Genomic DNA, 15,427 nt, shown 5'->3' with positions numbered 1-15,427 from the left:
CCTTTTACTTTTCACTTTGAATCTCTATACCAAAAATACCAAAAATATTATTTATCATCTCTATCAGATCTCACTTTAGTAAGTGGCCGTGAAGGGATTGACAAGCCCTAAGCGCGTTGGTTGCGTTGAGCTATTGTATTTGTGTAGGTACGAGGGACTCGTGCGTAGCCTCCTACTTGATTGATACCTTGGTTCTCAAAAACTGGGGGAAATACTTATGCTACTTTGCTGCATCATCCTCTCCTCTTCAGGGAAATCCAACATAGTGCTCAAGAGGTAGCAAGAAGAATTTCTGGCGCCGTTGCCGGGGAGTCTGCGCAAAAGTCAACATACCAAGTACCCATCACAATCCCTATCTCCCGCATTAAATTATTTGCCATTTGCCTCTCGTTTTCCTCTCCCCCCAATTCACCCTTGCCATTTTATTCACCCTCTCTCTCTCTATCCTCCCTCTCTATTTGCCTCTTTTTGCCTGTTTGCTTTTTGTTTGCTCGTGTGTTAGTTTGCTAGCTTGTCGTTATGTCAAGTCCTTTACCTTCTGCATCTATGTCTGAAATTGGGGAAATTATTGTCGATATAGACAATAATAATATCATAAAAAATTCCGATGCTCCTGCTAAAGAACCTACAATCTTTCATACAAAAAACAATTCTGTGTTGTTAGTGGTAATGTTATTGGAAAAGGAGTTATTCAAGATTTCTTTACTTGTGCCGGTGCTTTACCTTCTATGGGTAGTTCTATCCTTCACAGAACTAGTAGTTTTGCGGACGCTATTGCCATGCTTGTAGTTGAACATGAAAGACAATTCATGGACATGCATCCTTCCATACAAAGGATTTTTTTGGAATTTTCTAATATTGAGCATTCTTCTGTTAAGCGTGCCGCTACTATCTTTTTGGCTCATGAGTTTAGATTCATAATAAAAGAAGCCAAAGAAATCTTTGTGCATTCTAGGGTGGACGCTTGCCATCCTCTCATAGAGGCTGTCCTCTTTGATCAAGAAGAAATAATGCATTTTAAATCTCTAGACTATGTTGCTTTCAATGAAAATCTTAGAAAAAGGGTTCCTACCGATGTTTTAGTTGATAGAATTTCTAAACTTAATGATGATTTGGCTATTCGAAATAATGAACTAGGATATTCTCTTGAATATAGGCTCACAAAGTTCTATCAAAAGAATGCTTATGATGATGAATTGGTTGTGCATTATGAAGGACCAAAGGAGGAACCTATACCTCCCAAGGTTGATCTTGGGGACTTTTGTCCCGTTAAATTTGGCCCTTTTGATTACTTTTGCTTGCCTCAAAGAAAACTTACTGCCGAACGTAGAGAATATGAAATGAGTTTTAATGATCTATCTTACTATTATGGCAATACCTAGATCTATCCTTGCTTGTTATGCCTAGCTAGGGGCATTAAACGATAGCTCTTGTTGGGAGGCAACCCAATTTTATTTTTATTCCTTGCTTTTTGCTCCTGTTTAGTAATAAATAAATTATTTAGCCTCTGTTTTGGTTGTGTTTTTATTAGTGTTTGTGCCAAGTAGAACCGTTGGGAAGACTTGGGGAAAGTCTTGTTGAACTTGCTGTAAAAAACAGCAACTTTAGCGCTCACGAGAACTGCTGTCATTTTTATTTGGAGAGTGCTATTGTAACACCCACGATGCGGATATATCTCCCACGTGCCGGAGCACAACTTAGAGGCATAACCACATTGTAGGCATGTCGCAAGAGGGGTAATCTTTACACATCCCATGTACGGAATAAGAAAGGGATAAAGAGTTGGCTTACAATCGCCACTTCACACAATACATAAATATAGCATTACATCATCCAGAATACAATCAAGGTCCGACTACGGAACCAAAATAAAAGAAAGACAACCCCTAATGCTAGATCCCCGATCGCCCCGACTGGGCTCCACTACTGATCAACTGGAAACATTGAGCTCGGTTGCATCTCCTACACGGTTATCATCGGCACCTGCAACTGGTTTTGGAAGTAATCTGTGAGTCATGGGGACTCAGCAATCTCACACCCACGAGATCAAGACTATTTAAGATTATGGGTAGGAAAGGGTAGTGAGCTAGAGCTGCAGCAAGCACGAGCATATATGGTGGCTAACTTACGCAAATGAGGGCGAGAAGAGGAGCAAAGCACGGTCGTGAACTAGAAGTGATCCTGAAACTACTTACGTTCAAGCATAACACAAGACTGTGTTCACTTCCCGGACTCCGCTGGAAAGAGACCATCATGGCTACACATGCGGTTGCTGCATTTTAATTAAGTTAAGTGTCACGTTCTCTACAACCGGACATTAACAAATTCCCATATGCCCATAACCGCGGGCACGGCTTTCGAAAGATCAAAACCTTGTAGGGGTCTCCCAACTTAGCCCATCACAAGCTCTCATGGTCAATGAAGGATATTCCTTCTCCCAGGAAGACCCGATCATACTCGGAATACCGGTTACAAGACATTTCGACAATGGTAAAACAAGGCCAGCAAAGCTGCCCAAATGTGCCGACAAATCCCGATAGGAGCTGCACATATCTCGTTCTCAGGGCACACCGGATGAGCAAGATGTCGGGTTGTCATAATAGACCCTGGTTTCCCAGGGGGCGCCAGACAATGCTCAGGTTGGACCAACACTTAGAAAAGCACTGTCCTGAGGGTTTAAAATAATAATGACCCTTGAGACTACAGAACCCAAGGGAAAAAGGCTTAGGTGGCAAATGGTAAAACCAAGGTTGGGCCTTGCTGGAGCAGTTTTATTCAAGGCAAACTGTCAAGGGGTTCCCATTATAACCCAACCGCGTAAGGAACGCAAAATCAAGGAACATAACACTGGTATGAAGGAAACTAGGGCGGCAAGAGTGGAATAAAACACCATGCATAAGGCCGAGCCTTCCACCCTCTACCAAGTATATAGATGCATTAAAGTAAACAAGATATAATAATAATGATATCCCAAACGATATCCATGTTCCAACATAGAACAAACTTCATCTTCACCTGCAACTAGCAACGCTATAAGAGGGGCTTAGCAAAGCGGTAACATAGCCAAACAACGGTTTGCTAGGACAAGGTGGGTTAGAGGCTTGACATGGCAATATGGGAGGCATGATATAGCAAGTGGTAGGTATCGCGGCATAGAAAAAGAGCGAGCAACTAGCAAGCAAAGATAGAAGTGATTTCGAGGGTATGGTCATCTTGCCTGAAATCCCGCAAGGAAGAAGAACGAGTCCATGAAGAAGATAAACGGGCGTAGTCGAACAAATCCTCACAAACGCGACGTTATCGGAACTAACCCGAAGAAGCAACACCAGTAAGAAGCAAACAACATGGTAAAACAACCACCACATAAACATGGCATGATGCACAACCAAGTATGATGCATGTCCGGTTTAATGAAGCATGGCATGGCAAAGTGCACAAACAATCCTACAAATTAAGTGGAGCTTAATATGCAACGAGTTTCATATTGCTGAAAACACCACATGACTTATTTAGTTCACTCTTGTTTATTTACCCAACAATATTAAATGTTGGTTAGCATGGCAAGAGGTGAAGCATAAGTAAACTACACATCTAGGCAAGTTTAAATGAGGCCGGAACAACAAGCAACAAGTCCGGAAAAACCTCATGTGCATATTTTAAGTTTTGGTACTGTTCTTCCCTAAACCATATTTTAGAGTTTTTAAACATGTAAAGTAAATACATCATGTTAAACTAGGCATTTTTCTACCCCATTTACATATAAAGTTTATTTAAAACCGAGCTACGGTTATTTAGTTATGAAATAAAGCATTTTAGCATGTCATAGTGCAAAAATTAATCAAACAACATTTTAAACATGTTAAACATGGATGAAAGTGGCATATTATGAAACTAGACGAAATTCTAAGCATCTTTCATATAGCGATCATTTTAATCCGATGCACGGTTGGTGAGATATTATATACATGAACATTAGGGAATTTTCTGTAAAAGTGCACTCTCTAGAATAAAGTCTGAAATCGTAAAACTGGAAAAAAAAACATGGTGGGCTGAAACTGGAGCAGGTCGGGCCAATCAGAGAAAGAAAAAAAGAGAAAAAAGGAGGAGTTGGGCCTCACCATGGGCCAAATCTGGCCAGAAGCACGCGTGGCTGGCTGGGTCGGATCTACGGCAGGTGAGGCCGGCCCGTGCAAGCGATGCGGTTGACGGGTGCGGGCGAGGCACTCGTCTCCCTCACGACAGAGGCGCCATCCTCCTCTTCTCGAAAGGAAGAATAGCAGTGGCAACATGGGACTCGGGCGATGGCGCGTGGCCGGCTTGCAGGGCGGCGGCTCGACGCAGGGGACTTGGCGCGGCGATGGGGATCCGGCGGATCCAGTCGAGGACGTGGCCAGAGGCGGGCGGGGAGCTGAGGCCATGAATGGCAGCATCCTGGTTCAGAGAGAGAGATGTGAGAGGAGGGAGTAGAAGGGAGATATGGAGGGTAGGGGCACCGCGACCTGGTGCTGCTCGCCGGAGCAGCGGCTGCGAGGAGGCCTCGGGTGGCTCAAGGCAGCGGCGAGCGCGGGGCGCTGCAGGAAGCAGCAGCAGGCAAAGACGGCTTCAGGAACTTGACGGGGCAACGGAGCCATGCAGACTGGAGGAGCTCGAGGGGAAGTGGTGGAGCACGGGCGACGGAGACTCGCGGGATCACACCGACGAGGGGGTTCCTAGCGACGCCCGGGGTGGCGGCCATCCATGGTGACGAGCGCAGCTCGTGTTGGCCCTGACGAAGAAAGAGAGAGAGAGAGAGAGACCGCGAGGTGAGAGAGAGATACGGGAAGAAGGGAAACGGGAGGAAGCAGAGGAGAGGGATGCGACGGTCCTGCTATTTCGGTCAGCCGGCGGCGGGGCTGTTGAGGTGGCCGGAGACGAGGCAAGGTGGAGGAGCACGGGGAGGCTCGGGCCTCTGAGGATACTGGCGCGGCGAGGATCTCGGGAAGGGAACAGCGGAGGAGCTCGGGGCTCAGGTGACCCGATTGGTCGACCACGCAAGATGAGGAGGCTGTCGAGGAGGATTTGGATCAGGAGGGATACCGAGGTGGGTGGCGGCGGCTGGATGGGACAAGTCCCTATATTTTAGGGTTTGTCCAAAATAGTCTAGGAGTGGAATATATATACATCATAGATTAGGTTAGGGGCTACCTCGTCCCTCCGATTATGATCGGGCGGCCGAGAAAAATATGTTAGGAAGTCCTATTAACAAAACTGAGATGTTTTGTAGATGTTTGGGGATGATCCGGATCCAACGATGACGACTATTCGGGTCGGGTTCGGTAAGTTTTGAACACACACGCGAGGGGGTCGAAGCACAGTGCAAAGAGAGGATTAGGTGGTTAGGGGGGGGGGTTTCGGGGCCCCTCGATAACAAATGGATTGCTCCGAATGTGAGGAGGGTTAGGTGGATGGACTAGGTGGGCTGTGGCAATGGCCGAGGGGAGAGAAGAGAGAGAGGGCCCGGCAGCAGTTTTCGGAGACCGAAAACGTCCGACGTTTGACCGACTATATTGTCGCGATGGTTATCCGTTGGGGCGTCAAACGGACTCCAAATGCGACGAAACTTGGCAGGCGGCCTATCTACACTATAACAACACCGCATGCCAACTTTCAACCCATTTAGAGAACATTTACCGGCCACTTATAAAATACTCATTCGGACGTGCCGCGGGCGCGTGCAACTGTGTCTGGGCTCAGAACGGGCAACGGAAAGAACTGGGAGATCTGGACAAATGCAAGTTTCGAAAACATGATGATGCAATACGGGTGATGACATGGCAAGATGCGACACGCAAGCAAAAGACAAGGCAACAATAGCGAATAACTGGAAGACACCTGGCGCAATGGTCTCGAGGCGTTACAACACTCCACCACTACGAGAGGATCTCGTCCCGAGATCTAGGATGTCACTAGAGTGAAAACGGAAGAGAAAGAGAAGAGGTAAAACTAAGTTGCTTCTTTGACAAACGACTAAAACCAAAGAACCTTGAAAGGTTAAACCATCTCGAGAAAGGATACAACGGAGATGAATGAAGTTGAAAACACTCCATTAGAAAAGAGGAACAAGGAACATTACGAGAAACTTTGAGGTAAAATGCCAAGATAGATATTGGAACCACTCCGGTTAAAATAAGATAGAGAAAGAATAAGAATGATATAATTTGGGCAGCACTCCAACTGAAAATGGAAGGAATTGAAGATGAGCTTGGCAAGATGAGAGGATACTTAATTAAATCAACAACACACTATCTCCAGAACTATTGAAAGAATGTCACAAGGGGTAAGAAGGATTTCAGACAGCACTCCGATTGAGAAGGGAGGCAAAACTTGATAAGATGAAAAGAACTTGAAAGGAGAAAACCACACTCCGGTTAAACGGATAAGCAAGGAAAGGAACATAATTTTGACAAAACAAGATGATGGGTTGAAGAGAGCAACATCACAATGCCTCTGGAGGAAATAAAAGAAGATAGATCATTGGAATAAAAGAATGGAGAAGAAAATGCCAACTTCTATCACAATTGAGCTAGAAAAGGCATCCTTAGGAGAAGGGTCGAACGGAGTTGTTGGAAAACCAATAACGAAAAGAGTAAGCTTGTTGTGGGCTTATGGAAAACATCTCAAAACTGAGGTGAAATTCTGCCACTAACGAAAAAAAAAGATTGGATTGATATGAACAAGGAGACGAGAAACTTATTTCACCGGAAGGATAAATGAAGAACTTGGGTCGTTTATAACCACCATAAATAGCAACAATCCTTAGGGAAAGCTTTAGGTGAAATATAACTCAAGATAATTCCAATGAAGAGATCGATGGATTGAAGAGATGTATTGAGCGAAGAGAAAATGATGGATTTAAATATGTCACCCTTTGAAACTTGTGAATCATGAAACCCGAAGGGAAATTATCAAGAATGACATAACACCACCTCAAAAGATAAGATAGGAAGAACTGTACTTCGGAATGCAAGACGAAGAATGCTTGAGCTCCTCTGAAAAGAATCTTGACAAACACTTCGAGAAGGAATTAAATCCCTGATGAACCAACATGTAGAGCCGCCATGAAGAACTCCGGTAACAAAAGAATGATCAAACGAAAGGAAAGTTGAAAAGGACACCAGGAGAAGCCTAGCAATGATTAAATGGAGCTTCGTGGTGATATAATTGCGAGATCTTGGAAGTCCGGGAAAGAAAGATGAGCACTTGAAACCAAGAATTTATTCATCGTGAACAAACTCCGGAAGAAAGGATTAACATATGGATGAAACAAGAATAAGAATTACATTATGCGTATCCTTCACCAATTAAATTGATGAAAAGCAATGGATTTGGCATACAACTTATTCTCGTAGAAAAGATTAAGATAGATATAGCGTAAACTTGAGAAGGTCTTCAATGAACAACTGATAGGATTTGAAAAGCACGAATGCATTGATATGAGAAACGAAGGAAGAAGAATCTTGGAAGAACCACCGTAAGAATTGAAAATGATTGAAGAAAAGATAAAGAAGCACCGGGAAGAATTAGAGAACAAATGAAGATACTTGAGGGGATTTAGATACAAATGAACGAATAAATCATGAATTGATTAGAGAATACTTGAATGATGCATCGGTAAGATTTGGAGAACAAGAGCTGAAAGCTGGAATGAATAATTATGAGATGATGGGCTCCGGAGAAGGCTCCTGAATTTCTCTGGATGGGTGACTAGAATTCTCACAATTGAAAACAATTTTGAGAGGATGGCAGCAAGCAAGAATCACGAATCTTCGAGAGAAAGTACAAGATTTAGAGGAAACACTTCTTTGGTCTTCAAATCTGAGAATGACGACGAGAAGCACCACCATGAATTGTTGAGACACTCTGGAATATGAAGAATATAAAGGTTGAATCGACAATGAAAGAACTTGAAAGATCTTGAAGAAATACATATGATTGATGACAATTCATTCTTACGTCAAACTTGGAAAAGATTCTGAGAGTAATTCCGAGAAAATTAGAAGATTCAGGTAAGATCATGGGAAAACACATGTGGGTTATGGGCCCACTCAAAAGAGACACCGTTGAACGATTGCTTGAAAAGAGAGATTGCACCGGTTGAATTAAATGACTTGAATGAGATAACAACCTCGAAATAGGTTGAACGGATCTTGAATGAAAAGACGAGCCTTCTGAGATATCTTCAGCACTCCAGAACAAAACCATCAGAGAAGAAAAAGAACGAATAAAGATGAACTTGAGGCTCCGTTAGTATCTTCAAGACAGCCACCAGGTAAGAACATTGATTGAAAAGAATGAAGATACTTCACATTCATAAAAGGGTACTTGATTAAGAAATCCGAGTCCTTGAAGAAAAAGGGTGGGAGGGTGGGAAAATAAAGACAATTTGGGACGAATGAAACAAACAACGTTGGGAAAAAATTGAGAGGTGATCTTGCGAATGTTGAAATGATCGGACCCTCTTGAAGAGAAACACACCGGTTGAAAAAGTATTGACATGACAATCTCGATTATCAAGAAGGATTAGCGTTCACATAGGAACATGAGAACACCGCTTAGGAAAGGTATGGAATCAACATTTGACTTCGAAGCAACTCTAATACCACAACTGAAAACAAAACAAAGGATTGGCTTGCAAAATAAGCCGGAGCAAACATATGATAGATCCCATATCATATCATGTGTCTGTTGGAAGATATTCTAGGAGCTACTTGAATTCCCACTATAAACTCCCGAAACTTTCCGGTTATGCAATCAGGTGTTGGGGATACAGGGGAAGCATTATATCTCACCCAAAACTAGCAAATCCTACATCCAGTTGTATCCATCCTTCAACACATAACCAAGAAACCTTCGGAAATCATTTACCTCAACCTTCGAAAAGCATCCGCTATATGAGTTATGGCAATACTCCCAAACTCCCGCCCCAGTACTGGGTGGCATCGAGGTTATCTCACCAACAACTGCATAAAAGAGATTTTCGATGTCGGCGAAACTCAGGTATTCCAGAACTGCAAAGATAAAATTGTGACGACAACACCTCGGAGCTCAACTCCCCGAGACACTACCAGAACCCCTAAATGTCAGGAGGCACCAAGAACAATGTTCTCATCACAAAACTATTGGAACGATTCCAAGATACCCGCGTGATCCTAAAAAAACTTTTTAGTGAAATTTGAGAAGAGAAAAGTCAAAACTCTACGTCGGGAGGACTCACCAGAGCGATGAAGGGACTGAGGAGTAAACAGAATCCTACTCTCCGATATATATAATCCTATAAGACTCAAAACATTTTTCTAGGCTCAACAACGTTAGCGATTCGATCAAGCAGGGCGCTCCTAAGTCGGGGAAGGCCCTGATTACCAGCTTGTAACACCCATGATGCAGATATATCTCCCATGTGTCGGAGCACGACTTAGAGGCATAACCGCATTGTAGGCATGTCACAAGAGGGGTAATCTTTACACATCCCATGTACTGAATAAGAAAGGGATAAAGAGTTGGCTTACAATCGCCACTTCACACAATACATAAATATAGCATTACATCATCTAGAATACAATCAAGGCCCGACTACGGAACCAAAATAAAAGAAAGACAACCCCTAATGCTAGATCCCTGATCGCCCCGACTGGGCTCCACTACTGATCAACTGGAAACGAAACAACACAACGAACACGATCTTCATGGAGCTCCCACTTGAGCTCGGTTGCATCTCCTGCACGGTTATCATCGGCACCTGCAACTGGTTTTGGAAGTAATCTGTGAGTCACGGGGACTCAGCAATCTCACACCCGTGAGATCAAGACTATTTAAGCTTATGGGTAGGAAAGGGTAGTGAGGTAGAGCTGCAGCAAGCACTAGCATATATGGTGGCTAACATACGCAAATGAGGGCGAGAAGAGGAGCAAAGCATAACACAAGCATAACACAAGAGGTTCTTCCGGAGTTTGGTTGTGAACTAGAAGTGATCAAGAAGTGATCCTGAAACTACTTACGTTCAAGCATAACACAAGACCGTGTTCACTTCCCGGACTCCGCCGGAAAGAGACTATCATGGCTACACACGCGGTTGATGCATTTTAATTAAGTTAAGTGTCACGTTCTCTACAACCGGATATTAACCAATTCCCATCTGCCCATAACCGCGGGCACAACTTTCGAAAGATCAAAACCCTGTAGGGGTGTCCCAACTTAGCCCATCACAAGCTCTCACGGTCAACGAAGGATATTCCTTCTCCTAGGAAGACCCGATCAGACTCGGAATCCCGGTTACAAGACATTTTGACAATGGTAAAACAAGACCAGCAAAGCCACCCGAATGTGCCGACAAATCCCGATAGGAGCTGCACATATCACATTCTCAGGGCACACCGGATGAGCAAGACGTCGGGTTGGCATAGACCCTGGTTGCCCAGGGGGCGCCGGACATCGCTCAGGTTGGACCAACATTTAGAGAAGCACTAGCCCGGGGGTTTAAAATAAAGATGACCCTTGAGTCTGGAGAACCCAAGGCAAAAAGGCTTAGGTGGCAAATGGTAAAACCAAGTTTGGGCCTTGCTGGAGGAGTTTTATTCAAGGCGAACTGTCAAGGGGTTCCCATTATAACACAACCGCGTAAGGAATGCAAAATCAAGGAACATAACACCGGTATGATGGAAACTAGGGCGGCAAGAGTGGAACAAAACACCAGGCATAAGGCCGAGCCTTCCACCCTTTACCAAGTATATAGATGCATTAAGGTAAACAAGATATAATAATAATGATATCCCAAACGATATCCATGTTCCAACATGGAACAAACTTCATCTTCACCTGCAACTAGCAACACTATAAGAGGGGCTGAGCAAAGCGGTAACATAGCCAAACAACGGTTTGCTAGGACAAGGTGGGTTAGTGGCTTGACATGGCAATATGAGAGGCATGATATAGCAAGTGGTAGGTATCGAGGCATAACAAAAGAGCGAGCAACTAACAAGCAAAGATAGAAGTGATTTCGAGGGTATGGCCATCTTGCCTGAAATCCTGCATGGAAGAAGAACGAGTCCATGAAGAAGACAAAAGGGTGTAGTCGAACGAATCCTCACAAATGCGACATTATCGGAACTAACCCGAAGAAGCAACACCAGAAAGAAGAAAACAACATGGTAAAACAACCACCACATAAACATGGCATGATGCACAACCAAGTATGATGCATGTCCGGTTTAATGAAGCATGGCATGGCAAAGTGCACAAACAATCCTACAAATTAAGTGGAGCTCAATATGCAATGAGTTTCATATTGCCGAAAACACCACATGACTTATTTAGTTCACTCTTGTTTATTTACCCAACAATATTAAATGTTGGTTAGCATGGCAAGAGGTGAAGCATAAGTAAACTACACATCTAGGCAAGTTTAAATGAGGCCGGAACAACAAGCAACAAGTCCGGAAAAACCTCATGTGCATATTTTAGGTTTTGGTACTGTTCTTCCCTAAACCATATTTCAGAGTTGTTAAACATGCAAAGTAAATACATCATGTTAAACTAGGCATTTTTCTACCCCACTTACATATAATGTTTATTTAAAACCGATCTACGGTTATTTAGTTATGAAATAAAGCATTTTAGCATGTCATAGAGCAAAAATTAATCAAAAAACATTTTAAACATGTTAAACATGGATGAAAGTGGCATATTATGAAACTAGATGAAATTCCAAGCATCTTTCATATAGCGATCATTTTAATCCGATGCACGGTTGGTGAGATATTATATGCATGAACACTAGGGACTTTTTTGTAAAACTGCACTCTCTGGAATAAAGTCTAAAATCATAAAATTGGAAAAAACCATGGTGGGCTGAAACTGGAGCAGGTCGGGCCAAGCAGAGAAAGAAATAAAGAGAAAAAGGATGCGCTGGGCCTCACCATGGGCCAAATCTGGCCAGAAGCACTCGCAGGTGGCTGGGCCGGATCTACGGCAGGTGAGGCCGGCCCGTGCGAGCGATGCGGTCAACGGGTGCGGGCGAGGTGCTCGTCTCCCTCGCAACAGAGGTGCCATCGTCCTCTTCTGGACAGGAAGAAGAGCAGCGGCAGTGTGGGACTCGAGCGGTGGCGCGTGTCCGGCTTGCAGGGCGACTGCTCGACGCAGGGGACTTGGCGCGGTGATGGGGATCCGGCGGATCTAGTCGAGGACATGGCCGGAGGCGGGCGGGGAGCTGAGGCCATGACGTCGGTGTCCTGGTTCAGAGAGAGAGATGTGAGAGGAGGGAGCAGAAGGGAGAGATGGAGGGCAGGGGCACCGCGAACTGGTGCTGCTCGCCGGAGCAGCGCCTGCGAGGAGGCCTCGGGTGGCTCAAGGCAGCGGCGAGCGCGGGGCACTGCAGGAAGCAGCAGCAGGCAAAGACGGCTTCAGGAACTTGACGGGGCAACGGAGCCATGTGGATTGGAGGAGCTCGGGGGGAAGTGGTGGAGCACGGGCGATGGAGACTCGCGGCATCACGCCAGCGAGGAGGTTCCTAGCGACGCCCGGGGCGGCGGCCATCCATGGCGACGAGCGCAGGTCGTGTTGGCCCTTACGAAGAAAGAGAGAGAGAGAGATACCGCGGGGTGAGAGAGAGATACGGGATGAAGGGAAACGGGAGGAAGCAGAGGAGAGTGACGCGACGGTCCTGCTGATTCGGTCAGCCGGCGGCGGGGCTGTCAAGGTGTCCGGAGACGAGGCGAGGTGGAGGAGCACGGGGAGGCTCGGGCCTCCGAGGATACTGGCGCGGCGAGGATCTCGGGCAGGGAACAACGAAGGAGCTCGGGGCTCGGGCGACCCGATTGTTCGACCGCGCAAGATGAGGGAGGCTGTCAGGGAGGATTTGGATCGGGAGGGATCCCGAGGTGGGTGGCGGCGGCTCGACGGGACAAGTCACTATATTTTAGGGTTTGTCCAAAATAGACTAGGAGTGGAGTATATATACATCACAGATTAGGTTAGGCGCTACCTCATCCCTCTGATTATGATCAGACGGCCGAGAAAGAATATGTTAGGAAGTCCAATTAACAAAACGGAGATGTTTTGTAGATGTTTGGAGATGATCCGGATCCAACGGTGACGACTGTCCGGGTCGGGTTCGGTAAGTTTCGAACACGCACGCGAGGGGGTCGAAGCACCGTGCAAAGAGGGGTTAGGTGGTTAGGGGGGTTTCGGGGCCCCTCGATAACAAATGGACGGCTCCGGATGTGAGGAGGGTTAGGTGGATGGACTTGGTGGGCTGTGGCGATGGCTGAGAGGAGATTAGAGAGAGAGGGCCAGCAGCAGTTTTCAGAGACCGAAAACGTCCGACGTTTGACCGACTATATTGTCGCTATGGTTATCCGTTGGGGCGTCAAACGTACTCCGAATGTGATGAAACTTGGCAGGCGGCCTATCTACACTATAACAACACCGCATACCAACTTCCAACCCATTCCGAGAACATTTTCCGGCCACTTATAAAATACTATTTCGGACATGCCGCGAGCGCGTGCAAGTGTGTCTGGGCTCAGAACGGGCAACGGAAAGAACTGGGAGATCCGGACGAATGCAAGTTTCGAAAACATGATGATGCAATGGGGATGATGACATGGCGAGATGCGACATGCAAGCAAAAGACAAGGCAACAACAGCGAATAACTGGAAGACACCTGGCGCAACAGTCTCGGGGCATTACAGCTATTTAGTTAATTCTTTTTGCAGATGATTAGAAGATAAATTCCTCACATCTAGCAATTTATGTTAGAATTTTTGGGGTTCCAGATCTTGCGCTAGCTACAGATTACTATAGACTATTCTGTTTTTGACACATCCTAGCTTTCGCGTGTTGTTTGCTTATTTTGATGAATCTATGTCTAGTAAAAAGTTTAAAATCCATAGAAAAGTTGGAATACAGTATGTATAACACCCATATAAATAAAGAATGAGTTCATTACTGTACCTTGAAGTGGTCTTTTGTTTTCTTTCGCTAACGGAGCTCACGAGATTTTCTACTTCAAGTTTTGTGTTGTGAAGTTTTCAAGTTTTGGGTAAAGATTTGATGGATTATGGAACAAGGAGTGGCAAGAGCCTAAGCTTGGGGATGCCCATGGCACCCCCAAGATAATCCAAGGAAACCTAAAAGCCAAAGCTTGGGGATGCCCTGGAAGGCATCCCCTCTTTCGTCTACTTCTATCGGTAACTTTACTTGGAGCTATATTTTTATTCACCACATGATATGTGTTTTGCTTGGAGCGTCTTTTATGATTTGAGTCTTTGCTTGTTAGTCTACCACAATCATCCTTGCTGTACACACCTTTTGAGAGAGCCATACATAATTTGGAATTTGATAGAATAATCTATGTGCTTCACTTATATCTTTTGAGTTATATAATTTTGCTCTAGTGCTTCACTTATAACTTTTAGAGCATGGTGGTGGATTTGTTATAGAAACTATTGATCTCTCATGCTTCACTTAGATTATTTTGAGAGTCTTAATAGCATGGTAATTTGCTTAATAATAATATGCTTGGTATTCAAGATTTGTAAAACTTTATTTTGAGTGCGTTGAATACTTAGAAGAAAATTGATGCTTGATAATTGTTTTGAGATATGAGGATGGTGATATTAGAGTCATGCTAGTTGAGTAGTTGTGAATTTGAGAAATGCTTGTTTTAAAGTTTGTGATACCTGTAGCATGCACGTATGGTGAACCGTTATGTGATGAAGTCAGAGCATGATTTATTTATTGATTGTCTTCCTTATGAGTGGCGGTCGGGGACGAGCGATGGTCTTTTCCTACCAATCTACCCCCTAGGAGCATGCGCGTAATACTTTTCTTTCATAACTTCTAGATTTTTGCAATAACTATATGACTTCTTTATGACTAATGTTGAGTCCATGGATTATACGCACTTTCCTTCCTTCCACCATTGCTAGCCTCTAATACCGCGCACTTTTCGCCGGTATCATACACCCACTACTGGAATCAGCTACTTTGCCATCTGCCAGCTCTTTGTCGTCTGCTAGCAGACGACAAAGAAGCTCTTTGCCATCAGCTACTGAAAAGCAGACGACAAAGAAAAGGCAGACGGCAAAATAGGCCTTTGCCATCTGCCAGCTCTTTGCCGTCAGCCAGCTGACGGCAAAGAATGACGGCAAAGAGAGAGGTGGCCCCCACCCCCCGCCCGTTTAGAAAAAACTTAACGCCCCACCTCTTTGCCGTCTGCTAGCAGACAACAAAGAGAGAATAAGGCGAACGGCAAAGAGCGGCGGACGGCAAAGAGCAGACAAACTAACGGCCCCCACCCCCACCCGTTACTCTCTCTTCTCTCCCTCTCTCCTCCCCAACGCCCCGCCACCAGATCCCCACCCACCGCCGCCCGGCGCCGCCTCCGCCCCC

Source organism: Triticum aestivum, chromosome 4A (assembly GCF_018294505.1).
Source record: "Triticum aestivum cultivar Chinese Spring chromosome 4A, IWGSC CS RefSeq v2.1, whole genome shotgun sequence".
Classification (NCBI taxonomy): domain Eukaryota; kingdom Viridiplantae; phylum Streptophyta; class Magnoliopsida; order Poales; family Poaceae; genus Triticum; species Triticum aestivum.
The sequence above is the reverse complement of the archived record's forward strand: the minus strand, read 5'-3'. Positions refer to the sequence as shown.